Raw genomic sequence first — 18,682 nt, forward strand, 5'->3', positions numbered from 1 at the left:
TAAATTAGAATTTTTCAGGCAAGCATTCATTTCGTCTGCAGGAGTTAAATTACGTAAAAATTGCGAATATACAACATTCTTGGCTTTCCCATTGTCTGTGCATATACAAAGCCGTATGTACTAATAATGACGTCATATGCAAACGCTCTTTTTACAAACAAACAAACATGCATACACACAACTCGTTTTTATATAGATAGATAGATAGATAGATACAATACAAATTAACTGCGTAAAACTTGCGAATATACAACATTTTTCGCTGTCCAATTGTCGCTGCATATAAATACATTGTCAGGTTTACCGACCCTCGAACATGCAACGTACAATTGTCCATGGGAAAAACAATCAGTATTAAGATCTATACCACATTTTTCTAATGATTGACCTTGAGCTTTGTTAATGGTGATTGCAAATGCTAATCGAATTGGGAATTGCAATCTTTTAAATTGAAAAGGCAGATCCGTTGGAATCATGGGAATGCGAGGAATAAGAACAGCCTCGCCCTCAAAAGGCCCTGTCAAGATTGTGGCCTCTATTAGGTTTTCCATTGTTTTTTTTACGGCAAGTCGCGTGCCATTGCAAAGCTTTGGTGGGTTGATATTTCTTAAAAGTATTATTGGTACGCCTATTTTTAGTTGTAGCACGTGTGGTGGAAACCCTGAAAGATCTATGGAATTTAAAAATTCAGATGGATAATTAACCGCTTCATTTGGTTCCAAAACTGTGTCGACTGACTTGTAAAGGACTGCCTGGTCTCGAATCTTGGTCAAAACAATATTATTGATTTCGTGGACGTCTATATTTTTGGGTGCGAGAATCGCTCTTTCACTTAGCCATTTATTATTTTTATAATTTTTTAGAATATTCGGAAATACTTTTTCAATCAATTCATTTTTGGACGTCACCAAATTACAGAAATCAGCAGGTAGTTGTATACGTCCTGAAATTGAGTCTATCGTATCATAAATGTCTTTTTGTTCCGACGTTAACTTGGAAATGTTATTTTGTACATACGACAATAGATCATATTTTTATAATTTTTTAGAATATTCGGAAATACTTTTTCAATCAATTCATTTTTGGACGTCACTAAATTACAGAAATCAGCAGGTAGTTGTATACGTCCTGAAATTGAGTCTATCGTATCATAAATGTCTTTTTGTTCCGACGTTAACTTGGAAATGTTATTTTGTACATACGGCAATAGATCATTCGTACTGTAACTTTTTTCACGATCCAATTCTACACATGTCGAAACAGCAGCGATACGGTTAGGTGAAGGCATTCCCAAATCCTGAAGAGGTTTGTTTGCCATACGTACGCACAAATCTTCTATAATAACTAAAGTGTATTTATAAATTTCTGATGTAAAATCAAAAGTCATATCTGACGTCTCTAACTGTTTTCGATGGAGTATATCTTCGGACATTTTTGACTTATATTTTTCCCATAACTCTGTAGGAGCTGATGGAGAGCATGTTGTTAAAATGATGCCAAACAATGCACGAATTTGACTTGGGGTTGACGTTTCGCACTAATGGGGAATATGGAACAACCCACTGGTTATCTACTTCGACGGTGGTACCGTTGCCATTGTAGGTTCTTCAGTCATTTTACAATTAGAAATTTCTCTTTCAACGGTCTTCTTACAATTAAAAATTTGTCTTTGAACGATATTCTTAGATACCTGTGTCCTGGTCGTCATTTATATTCCCTGTGTCCCGGTCGTCATTTGTGTCCCGGTATCCCAGTCTGTAATTTCTCTTTGAGTGTCCCGGTCTTTCAGTTTTGATATGTTTTGACTCTCGCTGTCCAGGTGGATCTTCATCTAACTGCGCGGTTTTGCGTTCTTTAGCCTCAAGCCTGTTTCCTTGCTGTTCTTTTGATTCCTCGGCACGCTTTCTTTTCTGACTTTCTCTATCAGCAGCAAGTTTTTTGGCATAGACTCTTTGAGCATCTTCATCGGCTTTTGCCATTGTAAGTTCATCAGTCATTTTAAACTTAAACATTAATAGATTTCTACGTGAACATATATGTCTTAAATATCTTTAATGACGTCACCGTCATAGCAAAAATGACGACAACTAACTTCATGACGTCAGCCGACACAGAAACATGACGTCACCTGATCCACAGACAGACAACTTATTTTTATATATATAGATATATATTTCAATATGCTTAAAACTACAAATATACTGCTGATGATGGACCCTGTATATGTGTCCGAAATATCCACTTAAAAAAATTTCTATTTGTTTCACTGTCAATCAAAAGGTTTCATCCCTATTTTGAACTGTTATATTTTCGTCATGGAAAGGCAGTTTGGTCTTCGAAGTTATCAACAAGTATGTACAGAAAAATTTGTTGCGACTTTGTGCGAATCCTACATGATGCAAATCTGTATAATCAAATTGTTTTGGAGGCGATAAACAGTAACTTTAACGCGTCTATTTTAGTATAGAAATGAATTTAGGCTGAAGTATTGTTTAGAGACATATTGTTGAGATTTTTTGATTGCAAGCGAAAAACGGAGAAAATACTTAATGTGTTTAAAAGGCTATTTCTGGAGAAAAATTGGCTCTGCAAGGTCCTTAAACGAACCTTTTTATGAGATAAAAAATGACAGTGTCTTATGTATTGCCAAAAAAGTGAAAGTAATTCCGCTGTTTTGGCCATTCCATTGTATTCTATTGTGGCCATTCCATTGTATTCTATTTGTTTATTGTGTTTATTTGTATTATTTGTTTATTGTGTTTATTTCCATTGTATTCTTATTCTCATTCCATTTTGTTTCTATAAAGAAGCGTATCAGTGCTTTTGTTGATCTTTTTTTTTTGTGAATATGAAACTAGTATTTTAAGCAGAGAATTAATTCTAAAATTTATGATTTTTTAAATGTTTTATGGAATAGCTTGTTTTCATAGAGAAAGAAAAAAGAATCGAGGCCAGAGTACAAAATTTCATGATCAGATTCCGCCATTAACGGCGACTCACACTGTATGTTTAGAATAAGATATTCCAGAGTAATTATTAGAATAAATATGTTTTAGAATAGATATATATTCTGAATATAAATAATATACTGTAGAATAAGAAAATAGAATAAATAAACACCAACTGGCAAAAATCTGGCCTCTATTTAATGTTTCTATCTTTATTCTCATAATGTATCTTTTCTTTTGCCATGGCTAAATGCGATACCTACTAGCAGTTTACATACAATGACTTAATAAGCTTTCTTATTTACTTTTGAAACGTTTTTAGTTTTAAGTGTGTTACTCCATTTCCCTTGAATATAAATTATAAATATCTGTACTTCCTTAAAATTTGTATATTTACATATATAATATATCAAATATCTACTTTTACTTGTAAGCAGATTGAAGATATTAATTTACCAGAAATTTTAAATCAGCGGCATGTGAAACAGGCCCTTCCTAGTAATTTAAATTATAATGATAGTCCAGTTTTAACTTATAAATTTTCAAAAACTGTTGGGCAAATTATTTTTAATTATAATTTAATACTAAAAAAACTAGATAGTGATATAAATTGGAAACCGGTTTGTAATTGTAAGCAACTTGGCCCATTTGTAAATCCTACTTACACACATGTTATAACAGGGGACTTGTCAATAATAAAGCAAGATGATCTTCAAATTATAATGAATAAAAGGGCTAATTTCCGTCTTTCTCATCATCTGAAACCATCGAGTATTCTTGATGGCTTGGAAAATGATTTTGATTTATTTATTGATAAGTGGTGTAAGAAAGAGAATGAAAATAAAGAGAGTTTTCAAAGTTGAAAGAATTTAATTATTAGTAGAGTAAGAAATAAAATATATTCTAACTTAAAAAATAGTAACACTAAATCATTATTTTTTAATGCGAAGATTAAACAAGCAATTGCTAATCTAAAGAATGAATTTGTAATTGTGCCAGTGGATAAAGCTAATAATAATTTTGCCATAATTTGTCAGAAGCTGTATTGTGATATCTTAAAAAGGGAGTTATGTACAACTAATGTTTACGAAAAGGTAAATATAGAGGATGAGAATTTAATTGAAAAGACTGAAGAAATACTTTTTAAAAATTTTAATATTAAAATAAATGACAATGATAAAAAGTTCCCTTTCCTATATTGGACTGTAAAATTTCATAAGAATCCCCCTAAACCACGGTTTATTGCTGGAGCAGCTAAATGTCTAACCCGCATTGCTGCTACTGACCTCTCTTTAATTTTAAAGGAAATAGTAAATAAACTTAAAACCTATTGTTCTGGTATTAAAAAATTTTCGAATATTAATCCATATTGGAGTGTTAATAATTCACTGCAGGTGATAGATTCTTTAACAACGGTTTCAGCTAAAAGAATTGAGTCTTTCGATTTTGCGACAATGTATACTAATTTATCACTTAATGTAGTGTTTGATAATTTAAAAACTGTTATCAAGAAATCTTTCCTCTTATCTAGTAAAAGGTTCTTAAAAATAGACATTTATAATAAAAAAGCTATATGGACAAACTGCTTTAATACTACAGTTAACTTGAGATGTTACAGCTTGGATATGATTTTTGAGTTATTGGAATTTGTTTTATACAATACTTATATAAGATTTGGGGGTGATTTGTACAGGCAAATTATGGGAATTCCCATGGGGGGGGGGGAATGCCAGCCCATTTATAGCTGACTTGTTTTTAAGTCAACTAGAATATAAATATATGATGGATAAGAATAATCCAATTAATTTAAAACATGCTTTGTCAAATAATAAAAGATACTTAGATGTTATTTTGGTCTTAAATTGTAAGGATTTCATTGATATTTCTAAAAATATATATCCATCAGAGCTTATTCTTGAGCCTAGTCATGGCGCTGGTCATGAAGATCATTTCTTAGATTTAAATATTAATATTTGTGATAATAATAAATTAAGTTTTAAAATGTATAATAAAACGGATGATTTTGATTTTGAAGTGATTAGTTTCCCATTCCCTGAAAGTAATATACACTCAAATATCACATATTCAGCGTTTTTCTCACAGTTACTTCGTTATGCAAGGATTTGTAGTAATTATATTGATTTTAAAAATAGATGTAAAATCCTAAGCCAAAAACTGATATCAAGAGGTTTTTCTGCAAATAAATTAACTTGGCAATTTTTAAAAAAATTAGTTTTCATTATAACGAACTTTTAAATAAATATCAAAAGAATTATCTAGAAATACTTAAAGAAATTTTTAACTAATTTCGGAGGTTCGAGAAATGTTGTCACAGCGCCATTTATTTTGAATTGTGTTTCTAATTGAGCGGATTTTCTAAAAAATTAGCCACATGGTAAAGATGAATTCTATAATTGTTTAGTTCATTCAGGTTTTTGCAATGTGTTAATATTTGTGATTTGGTAAAATCTATAATATTTAGTTTACCTATTGTTGCTAAAGGGAGGGATATATTAACAGGATAAGCTTGTTTTGGTTTTACTTGGTTGTTTTACATTTGCTTTTTTTTTCTCATAGGCATGTATTTTGGGGGTGATACCTGACGCGGGGATGCCATGGATATTCTGTAGTAGCCACAACACTGTGCTCGGTAGAGAATTTAGAGTGGCGAAACCCTATATAGGCCAGTGTATTCTCCTGATGAGCCCTTATGTTGGGTTGTTGCCTCTGAATTATTTGTCTGTATTATTTTTTCTATTGTTTGGTAAATGACGACTTATACTTATTGACGACATGACTGCCTGCCCATGGATTATTCTTTATGGTTGATTGTGTGTGGCTATGCTGTTTGACCTATGTGATTGTATGGATGAGTAGGGTTAAGGCCTCATTCAAGTGCTGGTCTATATTAATCACTAATTTAGGAAAACAGTCTTCCTTTTCTCCTTCAGTCTCTTTTTTTTTTTTTTGTGTTTGTGCTGTAGCATTGGTGATTTCTCTTTTCATGATATATATATATATATATATATATATATTTATAAATATATATATATATATATATATATATATATATATATATATATATATATATATATATATATATATATTTTTAACAACGTAAAACTTGCGAATATACAACATTCTTCGATGTCCCATTGTCTGTGCATATAAATAGATTGTCAGGTATACCGACTCTTGAACATGCAACATAAAATTGTCCATGGGAAAAACAATCCGTATTCAGATCTATACCTGATTATTCTAATGATTGCCCTTGAGCTTTGTTGATGGTGATTACTAATCGAACATTCCCTGTGTCCCCGTCGTCATTTATATATCCCCCTGTGCCCCCGGCATCCCCCTTGTAGTTGTGTCCCTGTGTCCTGGTCGTCATTTATATTCCCAGTATCCCGGTCGTCATTTGTGTCCCAGTGTCCCAGTCTGTAATTTCTCTTTGAGCGTCGCGGTCGTCATTTATATTCCCTGTGTCCCGGTGTCCTGGTCGTCATTTGTGTCCCGGTCTGTAATTTATCTTTGAGTGTCCCGGTCGTCATTTATATCTCCCGGTCGTTATTTGTGTCCCAGTGTCCCAGTCTGTGATTTCTCTTTGAGTGTCCCAGTCGTCATTTATATTCCCTGTGTCCCGGTATATAGTTTTCTTTTTCTCCTTTATTTTTCTGTTTTTTTTCCTTTTTTACTTTTTTTTCTTTTTCAGTTTTTAGTTTTTTTCATTAGTTTTTAGTTTTTTTCTTTTTAGCTTTTTTTGTAGTTTTTACCTTTTTTTTTAGTTTTTTTTAGTTTTTTTTAGTTTTTTTCTTTTTTAGTTTTTTACCTTTTTTTATTTTTTTAGCTTTTTTAGTTTTTTTAGTATTTTCTTTTTAGTTTTTTGTAGTTTTTACCTTTTTTAGTTTTTTTTCTTCTTTTGTATTAATGCACCAAACGGCGTCACTTGGAAACATGAGTTATATTTTCTGGTTTTTGATAAAAAAAAAAACGCTTAGATTCTGACGTAGTTCCAGTAAGCAAAGTCTTCAATGGCTCTGGGGGTGCAGCCAGTTGAGGAAGTTTAACTTTTCCTGAGGCGCAACACATTCCCATTGTTTCACCATTAAATTTCAAGGCCTTGCAGTAGGGAAAAATTTTAGACATAGTCCCGATTTGAACACATCTACTATAATCATCGACTGGGCTGTACCTGAATGCCATACGATAATTTTCACGTTGCTCTTGTGATTCCTCGGCACGCTTTCTTTTGGCATTATCTCTTGAAGCCCCAAGCCTGTTTTTACGTTGCTCTTGTGATTCCTCGGCACGCCTTCTTTTTTCACTTTCTCTTTTAGCAGCAAGTCTGGTTTCGCGTTGCTCTGGTAGTTCATCGACACGCCTTTGTTGACGGAAATTGCACATTCCTAATCTGGCATTATCTCTTGAAGCCGCAAGCCTGTTTTCACGTTGCTCTTGTGATTCCTCGGCACGCTTTCTGTTCTTACTTTCTCTATCAGACGCAAGCCTGTTTTCTTGCTGTTCTTGTGATTCCTTGGCACGCTTTCTTTTCTTACTTTCTCTATCAGCAGCAAGTTTTTTGGCATAGACTCTTTGAGCAGCTTCCTCGGCTTTTGCCATTGTAGGTTCTTCAGTCATTTTACTCGTTTTACGTTTATCTGGTGTTTCCTCCTGGTGTGCTCTATTTGGTGCCATTGTAAGATTAGTGGAACTTTCTCTTTGAGCCGCAAACATTTATATTGAACTAGCTGTTGGTGTGGCGCTTCGCGCCACACCAACACCTAGTTGTTGAGAGCGCTTCGCGCGCCCCCGCGCGCGTAAGTCGTTACGCGCCATATTAGTTACGCGCCATTGTAGTGTCCCTGTGTCCCACCTGTGAATATAGATAGATATATATATGTTTTTAACTACGTAAAACTTGCGAATATACAATATTCTTCGCTGTACCATATTCTGTGCATATAAATAGATTGTCAGGTTTACCGACTCTTGAACATGCAACATATAATTGTCCATGGGAAAACAATCCGTATTCAGATCTATACCGCATTTTTCTAATGATTGCCCTTGGGCTTTGTTGATGGTAGTTGCTAATCGAATCGTAATTGCTAGTCGTCATTTATATATCCCCCGTGTGCCCTTCCGGCGTCCCCGTTGTAGTTGTGTCCCTGTGTCCCGGTCGTCATTTGCGTCCCGGTGTCTCGGTCTGTAATTTCTCTTTGAGTGTCCCGGTCGTCATTTATATTCCCTGTGTCCCGCTTGTCATTTGTGTCCCGGTGTCCCGGTCTGTAATTTCTCTTTGAGTGTCCCGGTCGTCATTTATATTCCTTGTGTCCCGGTCTGTGACATACGACAATAGATCAATTGTGTTGTAACTTTGTTCACGATCCCATTCTACACATGTAGAAATAGAAGCAGTACGATTAAGTGAAGGCATTCCCAAATGCTTGAGAAGTTTGTTTGCAATAGATAAGCACAAATCTTCAATCATAACTAAAGTGCAGTTATAAATTTCTGTTGTAAAGTCCAAGGTCATATCTGACCTTTCTAGCCGTATTCGGTGGAGTATATTCTCGGCCATTTGCGATTTATATTTCTCCCATAACTCTGTAGGAGATGAAGGAGAGCAACTTTTGCCGGAAGACACGGGCCGTAATGTCATGTCTATGAACCGGCGATTGTCCAGGATGTAAAAGCTGTTGTATCTAATCCCAAGATGGATTATATATCAATGTAATAAATAAGGAATCATTAATCTATAAGCATAATATTTCATTGCGCTGCATTTCTTATCCATTTCTTTGTTAGTGGCAGGATTTATCAATTTAATATTAAAGTGATAGCCGTCGGCTCCATCCCAAAAAATGATAGGATATTGTAGGGCATCAGAGCATCGATGAGTTTAATAAAAACTTCTCTTTGAAACGCCTTCTTATATACTTATAATGACGTCATATACAAAGCCTTTGACGTCATATACAAATCACCGAACATAAAGATTGCCACTTCGTTGATAGTTCGTTGATTCGTTGATAGTTGCGTATCAGTAGGCATCAATTCGATTGCTGTTTTGAACAAAAGCACTAAATTATTATTTATGTGGAAAAGAAATTATTATAAATTATAATAAATTATTATTTATGTGCAACTGGGAAACCATAGTCCTTTCAACATCGTTTTTTTTTATTATCGGTATCACTTTCAAGTTGTTTGGTTTGTTTTACCTTGACTTGTCTTTCGTCACTATGAAATACATATCGCCGAAAATTTGTTTTTTTAACTAAAATCTGGTAGGCATTGATGACCTTATCCAAGTCAAAATCCCCAACCCAATCATCATCGCTATCATTTTCAGTTTTGATACGTTTTGACTCTCGCTGTCCAGGTTGTTTCAGGTTGTTCTTGTGATTCCTCGGCACGCTTTCTTTTGGTGATTTCTCTTTGAGACGCAAGCCTGTTTTCACGCTGTTGTTGTGATTCCTCGGCACGCTTTCTTTTCATACTTTCTCTATTAGCCGCAAGCCTGTTTTCACGCTGTTGTTGTGATTCCTCGGCACGCTTTCTTGTCTTACTTTTTCGATTAACCGCAAGCCTTTTGGCATTAGCTCTATGAGCAGCTTCCTCGGCTGTTTCTTCTGTCATTTTCAGATCTATATTAAAAATTTCTCTTTGATGTTGTGATTCCTCGGCACGCTTTCTTTTAATACTTCCTCTATTAGCCGCAAGCCTGTTTTCACAACTGAAAAAAACAAAAAACCAAAAAAATAAGAAAAAATGTAAAAAAAAACTAAAAAAGAAAAACTAAAAAGAAAAAAAACTAAAAAAGAAGAAAAAACTAAAAAAAGAAGAAAAACTAAAAAAGAAAAAACTAAAAAAGATAAAACCAAAAATATTTGTGAAATCACCAGTTTTTTACATTTTAAGCAATTTAATAATAATTTCTTTTTGACGTTAATTGACACTTTGACAAATATTCTTTGAGCAGCAAGCATTCTAAACTTCAACAATTTCTGCTAAACTTCAAACTTTTGGTTTTCTGTTTTAAGGTTTTCGAATTGCTTTAATCCATTGTCAAAATATATTGAAATATTTGTGCAATCACCAGTTTTTTACATTTTAAGCAATTTAATAAAATTTAAAAAGAGCCTCCATTTTTTGAGCTCGTGTAACGGCAATAACGGTCATGTAACGGACACTACATTTATATATATATATAGATTATAGAAAAATGTTTGTTCGTATAAAAATTTTACAAGCCAATTTAAGAAATGCTATCGAATCCAATTTTGTGAAGCTAAAAGCTGGCGAGCAGAGAATTTTTACAAGCCCCAAGCCCGGGATACTGACTAATCCCGTCTACAATGAAGAATTCATTGTAGAATTTCAATCAATAGATTGGATGAAAATATCCGATGAAGAAGATCGGATATAGTAAAAAAAAATTATCTGAATAGTTTAGATCTCTCTGGCAATCTCTCTGGAAATTAAATTATTTAACATGCTGGGAAGAAGATAGATGTATATCTATATATATTATAGTATATTATATATACAGTCTTATATTATCCTTGTTACACAACACCAAAAATACTAAATACCTTGCGATGGCGTACTGGACAAGCTTTCACCTTTAAAGTGAAGGTTCGCAGGTTCGATTCTACACGTCGCAAGGAAACCCAAAATCATAAAAGGAAACCCAGCATTTTCTAATTTTCTAGTTTTTTTTTCTTTCTGGTTTCTCATGTTTCTCGGATTGTTCTTGCCTCTGTCCATTTCTATGGTTCGATTATCATCCTCTACAGATTTTCACTTTTCTGACTTGATCAGTTGTTTTTCAGTGTGTGCAGCCGAAAACAATAATAAAAAAACTCCCAGTTTTTGACATTTTTAGATAGATTCATTTTAGTTAAAAATGACACATTTTTGGATGCTCTGGGGACACATTCATGGGCCGAAAAGCTGGCAACCCTGTACGCAGAATTCAGAAAAAAAATAATTAGCATGACGCATATGGTAAAATATATCACGATCAATCACTATTGCCATATGTACAGTCGTGGCCCTTTAAGAGCCAAAATATATATTATAGTATATTATATATACAGTCTTATATTATCCTTGTTACATAACAAAAAAAAATAAATTTTATTTTTTTTATAAAATAAATTTTATCCTTTACAAAAGTCTAGTGAAGTTTATTTCAGTATAGTGCTTGTTTTTCATGATTCTACAAATATAGCCAAGGTAAATTTCACCAGCCAGTTTATTTGAAACAGTTTTTAAAATATAATTAAATAAAAAACAAGTTTTTTTAACTGAAAGTAAGGAGCGACATTAAAACTTCGAACAGAAATTGCTCATATGAAATGAGTTGTCCCCTCCGCAATCCCTCGCTCTTTATGCTAAAGTTTTTAATTGTTTTAAAAAGTAGAATTGTGGCAAAGAGTCAAACTTTTGCGTGAAGAGCGAGGGATTGCGGAGGGGACAACCCATTTCATATACGGAGTAATTTCTGTTCGTTTTAAGTTTTAATGTCGCTCCTTACTTTCAGTTAAAAAAACTAGTTTTTTATTTAATTTCTGAACGTTTTTGAATTAATGCATGTTTGATTTTGGCTCTCCGTACATAAATTATTAAAATGAAATTTGCATATTAATTCTTTTTTTGGCTAAATGGCTTTCTCTTAGTTTTGATCAGACGATTTTGAGAAATAAAGGGTGGGGAATGAGGCCTAGTTGCCCTCCAGTTTTTCGGTTACTTAAAAAGGCAACTAGAACTTTTAATTTTTAACAAACGTTTTTATTAGTAAAAAATATACGTTACTTAAGAATTAACTTACGTAACAAACTTTTATATTCTTATATTTTTGATTATATATATGAGGGGGTTTGTCCCCTCGTTAATACCTCGCTCTTCACACTAAATCTTAAGTTTTATCCCAATTCTTTAAGAATGACCCCTGAATCAGAAAGGCCGCAGAATAAATAGTTGAAATTACTAAAAATACTTTAGCATAAAGAGCGAAGTATTTATCTCCTCCTAAATACCTCGCTCTCTATGCTAAAGTATTTTTAGAACCCCTCATATGCGTAATAATCTCTGTTCGTTTTAAGTTTTAATGCTACTCCTTACTTTCAATTGAAAAAACTTTTTCATGTTTATATTTTCATTGTTTTTTTTTAATAGTAATGCTAGAAAATCCTGCGCCCTTTTCATTGAATTTTTCTTCCCCCATGACATATTCCTCCAAAGAAATATCCTCCCATATAGCCCCTCCCCTCAACCCCACCCCCAAACTAAAAAAAATCCCCCTGAAAACGTCGGTACACTTCCCAATAACCATTACTGTATGTAAACATTGGTCAAAGTTTGTAACTTGCAGCCCCTCCCTCAGGAACTGTGGGGGAGTAAGTCATCCCCAAAGACATAGTTATTATGGTTTTTGACTATGCGGAACAAAATAGCTATCTCGAAATTTTGATCCGTTGACTTTGGGAAAAAATGAGCGTGGGAGGGGGCCTAGGTGCCCTCCAATTTTTTGGTCACTTAAAAAGGGCACTAGAACTTTTCATTTCCGTTAATGAGCCCTCTTGCAACACTCTAGGACCACTTGGTCGATACGATGACCCCTGGGAAAAAAAAGAAAAAAAAAAAAAAAACAACAAACAAACAAATAAACACGCACCCGTGATTTGTCTTCAGGCAAAAAAAACGAAATTCCACATTTTTGTAGATTGGACCTTGAAATTTTTTCCATAGGGTTCTATGATACGCTGAATGCGATGGTGTGATTTTCGTTAAGATACTATGACTTTTAGGGGGTGTTTCCCCCTATTTTCTAAAATAAGGCAAATTTTCTCAGGCTCGTAACTTTTGATGACAAAGACTAAATTTGATGAGACTTATATATTTAAAATCAGCATAAAAATCCGATTCTTTTGGTATATCTTTTAGCATCGAAGTTCCGTTTTTTAGAGTTTTGTTTACTATTGAGCCGGGTCGCGCCTTACTACAGTTCGTTACCACGAACTGTTTGATTAGCCATGACTTGATGCCCACAACTATTCCATTTTAATTCAAAAGTTTTCTTTTTCTTCTTTATTTTTTAGGTTTTTTCCCCTTTTTTTAGAAGATAGTGTAACGGACGGACAGACGAACATAACATTTTTATTTATATAGATAGATAATCAAACAGTCCGTAGCAACAGATTGGAAGCAAGGAAATACTCGGGCTCCAAAACCAAAACTCTAAAAACTGGAATTTTGATAGCAATAGATGCATCAAAAGAACTTGATTTTTTTGCTGATTCCAAATATACAAAATTTAGTTGATTTTTGAACAAGGGTGGAAACAACAAAAAACCAACAACAAACAAACAATCGCTCTTAATGAAAATCACACCACCAGTTTGAGTATATCATACGCCTACCATATTGTAGGGGTTTCAAACTTTTACCTACAAATATTTTTTTTATAAGTAATTTTCTTTTCTTTTAAAGAATAAGACGGATCACGGAGGCCTACATTTTTTTCTATATAGTAAAAAACGAGCTCTACCCCATAGCAACCGAAATATTAAAAAAAGACTGTGGTTTTTCGCAAAGAATCAATCATCATACAGACGATAAGGCAACACACGTACCTTTCGACAAGATAATAATAACAGAAGATTCATTTGAGAATTACTAGGTTGCAATTAATGGTGCGACCACGATATAGCAAAAAGCCAAACCAAGAAACCAGGAAGCCGTCACTCTAATAAGACATCATACCAAAAACATCATTTTGTATACAAAGATGTTTTATCTTTTAATTGATTTTATTTTCCGCATTATGTTTTATGCTGGTTGCGAAATGAATTCGAAATAATATTTTTTTTTAATGAGCCCTTAAAGAGCTCTCTATGACGTTCAAGTTGCGCGCTAGCCATGGAGGAGAAAAGACAAATTAATGCTACCTAGTGTTGTAAATGATAAAATTGGTCACGGTAAAATTAGGTATTTTCTGTATCTTACCGGTATTTCAGATATTTGACTGGCATATTTTACTGCAGCTTGTAGTTTACACCGCGCAAAATCACCCAGAGACTTGGAGAAACTCGTTTGGTTATGATATTGTTATTGTGGTTTTTACTGAATACACAGCAGGGTTAAAGAAAGCGAAAGAATAAATATGGACTGCTTTGATTAATATCGATATGAGGCGCTTGAGACTGTGTGATAAAATGGGATTGGACTAGCCCTTCTTTTGCAATATATAACCTTATTTACATATGCTTGTTCTTTCTTAATAAACAGTTTACGTGATCTTTCCACTAAAACCATTTAAGAAAGCAATATCATTTGGACCGTAGGTATTAGTATAAAAGGCCGCCTGACTTCAGTCTCATTTGCTGAACAAACCGCACAATGAAGGTAAATTTACAGTACTGCGCGTTAGTTCAGAAATGGGGCACATGACAGCGCCAGAAAAGGGCTTGGTCAGTGGAGAAACTAGCGTTAGAGCACTGTGCTCCAATTCTACCGCAAGTATGACCAGCCGTCGATAAAAATGTGTTACTGCGCACGCGCAAAGAAGGAGCCAGGGAGAAATGCGCAAGACAAGAAGTGCACGGAAATTCTTTGGCATTACTGTATGTAACGCACAGTACTATGGTCAAAACTTATCAGAACAATAAAGAGTGGTGGTTCATCCTGTGCTTTTGCACACCCTTCCTGTTTACCTTGTCAAGATTCCGGGTACCCACTTAGAGCTGGATCGACTCTGGCTCAGCTTACAGAGTCACGCCACTGACCCCCATCCCAAAGCAAATAATTGGGTATACTAGGATTCGAACACTCGCCCTCTCGGACAAAGGATCCTAAATCCAGCGCACCAATCCACTTGGCTAGGACGACCTATAGTTATGATATATAAGATATAAAAAAAATATGCATGGATAAAAGTCTAGATAGGGGCTACTGAGGATGGAAAATGTTAAGAAAACAATGCTTACTTTATAAAATGCAGAATAATTGTAACTAGCACATTTTCCATCCACTATACTTTATCAGAAATCCCCTCCCTCTGATGTCGTCAATGTATAGCCCAAAATAGGCCTTTATATTTCCCACACATTGTGCCAATACGTCTTCCTTGTCCCCATCAGTGTACATGTAAATTGTATTAACTGTGAAGAAACACGAACCGGAAAAACAAGAGTGCAGTTTTGAAGTTTTTTTTTATACAAAATAGTTGCCCGAAATTAGGCACAGTCAAAGCACTCGGCTATTACCCTAGACACAATATGACAAAAGGGTTAAATTATACTGTTAATTAGATTGATGAAACTCTAGGAGGCTTCATCTTTTTTTTTAAGCCCAAGAAAATCAAAATGATTGCAAATTTTCATTAAAAGCTGAAAAAATGATATAATAAAAAAATGCCCAACAGGTCTTGCAACTACGGGGCAGCTACCAAATTTACCCTATATTCTCTAGGGAGTTATTTTTTCTCCCGAAATAAGAAATAATATGATTGGCTTTTAAAATTACACTAATTGCACAAGTGAAATGACATCATTTTTATACAGTCCTGAAAAGGGCTTATGCAATATATGCCTCTCACTCACTCGGACTATCTGCCTTGGCTTGTTCTACAATTAGCCATGACTTGATGCCACCTAACGATTTGATTTTAATTCAAAATGTTCTCATAGATTCACAGGCGAAAAGTTTTTAATGTCAATTCTGTAGAACTAATCTTATTTTTTTTTTTTTTTTTTTTTTTTTTTTTTTTTTTTTTTTTTTTTTTTTTTTTTTTAGGAATGTCCTTGTTAATAAATTTAATGGCTGTCTTTCTTAAATCGATTTTCCAAATCATCTTAATTCAAACTTTGGAGAGAAATGAGGTCCGATTCCGTATCTATTTGGCTTTGTTACTGAATGGCTTGTAGCCATTGGCTAGAAGCCAATAACTAGTGAATAAATTTGATGGCTGTCTTGAATGGACTTTTCTAATCATCTTAATTCAGACTTTGGAGAGAAATGAGGGCCAATTCCGTATTTATTTGGCTTTGTTATTGAATGGCTTGTAGCCATTGGCTAGAAGCCAATAACTAGTGAATAAATTTGATGGCTGTCTTGGATGGACTTTTCAAATCATCATAATTCAAACTTTGGAGAGCAATGAGGTCCAATTCTGTATCTATTTGGCTTTGTTATTGAATGCTTCTAGCCATTAACCGGAAGCCAATGGCTGTAAGACATCCTAAAATTGTTTTGTCATTGTATTTATGGCCAAGGACATGTTGGAGGATTTGATGAACTGAATAGTTTGGCGAAAGACAAATGAACTGAACTGAATATTATTTGTTGTGAATATCAAACAGTTCGTGATAACGAACAGTAAGGAGCGACCCGGCTCAATAGTAAACGAAACTCTAAAAAACGGAATTTTGATACTAAAAGATACAACAAAAGAATCGGATTTTTATGCTGATTTTAAATATATAAGTCTCATCAAATTTTGTCTTTGTCATCAAAAGTTATGAGCCTGAGAAAATTTGCTTTATTTTGGAAAATAGGGGGAAACACCCCCTAAAAGTCATAGAATCTTAACGAAAATTACACCATCGCATTCAGCGTATCAGAGAACCCTATACACAAAATTCCAAGGTCCAATCTACAAAAATGTGGAATTTCGTATTTTTTGCCAGAAGACAAATCACGGGTGCGTGTTTATTTGTTTTTTTTTCTTTTTTTTCCCCAGGGGTCATCGTATCGACCAAGTGGTCCTAGAATGTTGCAAGAGGGCTCATTCTAACGGAAATGAAAAGTTCTAGTGCCCTTTTTAAGTGACCAAAAAAATTGGAGGGCACCTAGGCCCCCTCCCACGCTCATTTTTTCCCCAAAGTCAACGGATCAAAATTTTGAGATAGCCATTTTGTTCCGCATAGTCGAAAACCATAATAACTATGTCTGTGGGGATGACTTACCCCCCACAGTCCCTGGGGGAGGGGCTGCAAGTTACAAACTTTGACCAATGTTTACATACAGTAATGGTTACTGGGAAGTGTACCGATGTTATCAGGGGGATTTTTTTGGTTTGGGTGTGGGGTTCAGGGGAGGGGGCTATATTAAAAATAATTTCAACTATTTATTCTACGGACTTTCTGATTCAGGGGTCATTCTTAAAGAATTGGGATAAAACGTAACGTAAGTTATGTACGTTTGTTACGTAAGTTAATTCTTAAGTTACGTTTTTTTTTACTAATAAAAACGTTCGTTAAAAATTAAAACATCTAGTTGCCTTTTTGAGTAACCGAAAAATTGGAAGGCAACTAGACCTCCTTCCCCACCCCTTATTTCTTAAAATCGTCTGATCAAAACTAAGAGAAAGCCATTTAGCCAAAAAAAGAATTAATATGCAAATTTCATTTTAGTAATTTATGTACGGAGAGCCAAAATCAGACATGCATTAATTCAAAAACTTTCAGAAATTAAATAAAAAAACAAGTTTTTTTAAATGAAAGTAAGGAGCGACATTAAAACTTAAAACGAACAGAAATTACTCCGTATATGAAAGGGGCTTTTCCTCCTCGACACCCCGCTCCTTGCGCTAAAGTTTGATTCTTTCTCGCAACTCTACTTTTTAAAACAATAAAAAACTTTAGCGTAAGGAGCGGGGTGTAGAGGAGGAAAAGCCCCTTTCATATACGGAGTAATTTCTGTTCGTTTTAAGTTTTAATATTGCTCCTTACTTTCATTTAAAAAAACTTGTTTTTTTTATTTAATTATTATTAAATAATGAACTGAATATTATTTGTGGCCAGGGATATGCTGGAATTTGAAGAGCTAAATATTTTGGCAAGAGACAAATGAACTGAAGTGAATATTACTTGTTGTGAATATTACCAGTACTGGTGAGCTCAATATTATTTATGGATAAGGACATGCTGCAGGACTTGTGGAACTGAATATTTTGGCCAAGTACAACTGAACTGAACTGTATATTATTTGTTATGAATATTATTATTAAATGATGAACTGAATATTATTTGTGGCTAGGGATATGCTGGAATTTGAAGAGCTAAATATTTTGGCAAGGGACAAATGAACTGAAGTGAATATTACTTGTTGTGAATACTACCAATACTGGTGAGCTCAATATTATTTATGAACAAGGACATGCTGCAGGACTTGTGGAACTGAATATTTTGGCCAAGTACAACTGAACTGAACTGTATATTATTTGTTATGAATATTGTTATTAAATGATGAACTGAATATTATTTGTGGCTAGGGATATGCTGGAATTTGAAGAGCTAAATATTTTGGCGAGGGACAAATGAACTGAATTGAATATTACTTGTTGTGAATATTACCAATACTGTTGAGCTCAATATTATTTAAGGACAAGGACATGCTGCAGGACTTGTAGAACTGAATATTTTGGCCAAGTACAACTGAACTGTATATTATTTGTTATGAATATTATTATTACAGATGAACTGAATATTATTTATGGCCAGAGACATGTTGGAAAGATTGATGAACTGAAAATTTTGACATGGACAAACGAATTAAATTGAATATCATTAGTAGTGAACATTATTACTGATGAACTGGTAATTGAATTTTTTAAAGTGTATTTGCGGAAAGACTTCCCTTACAAGTTTATGCTCATCCAATCTCACAAAACCTTAGAAAGGGCTTTCCTGATCGATATTGTGGATGAAAACGACCAAAAA

General features: G+C 34.1%; 2 protein-coding genes across 6 annotated transcripts in view; one reads left to right on the forward strand and one right to left on the reverse strand.

The window, feature by feature from the left end:
• Positions 1 to 18,682, forward strand: part of LOC136039222 (period circadian protein-like) — a 569,811-nt gene that overhangs the window by 160,607 nt on the left and 390,522 nt on the right. The window lies entirely within an intron of this gene.
• The window catches only part of LOC136039224 (UPF0415 protein C7orf25 homolog), a 74,786-nt gene that overhangs the window by 26,592 nt on the left and 29,512 nt on the right, over positions 1 to 18,682 (reverse strand). The gene's annotated exons all lie outside the window — the stretch shown is intronic.

This window comes from Artemia franciscana, chromosome 19 (assembly GCF_032884065.1).
Source record: "Artemia franciscana chromosome 19, ASM3288406v1, whole genome shotgun sequence".
Classification (NCBI taxonomy): Eukaryota; Metazoa; Arthropoda; class Branchiopoda; order Anostraca; family Artemiidae; genus Artemia; species Artemia franciscana.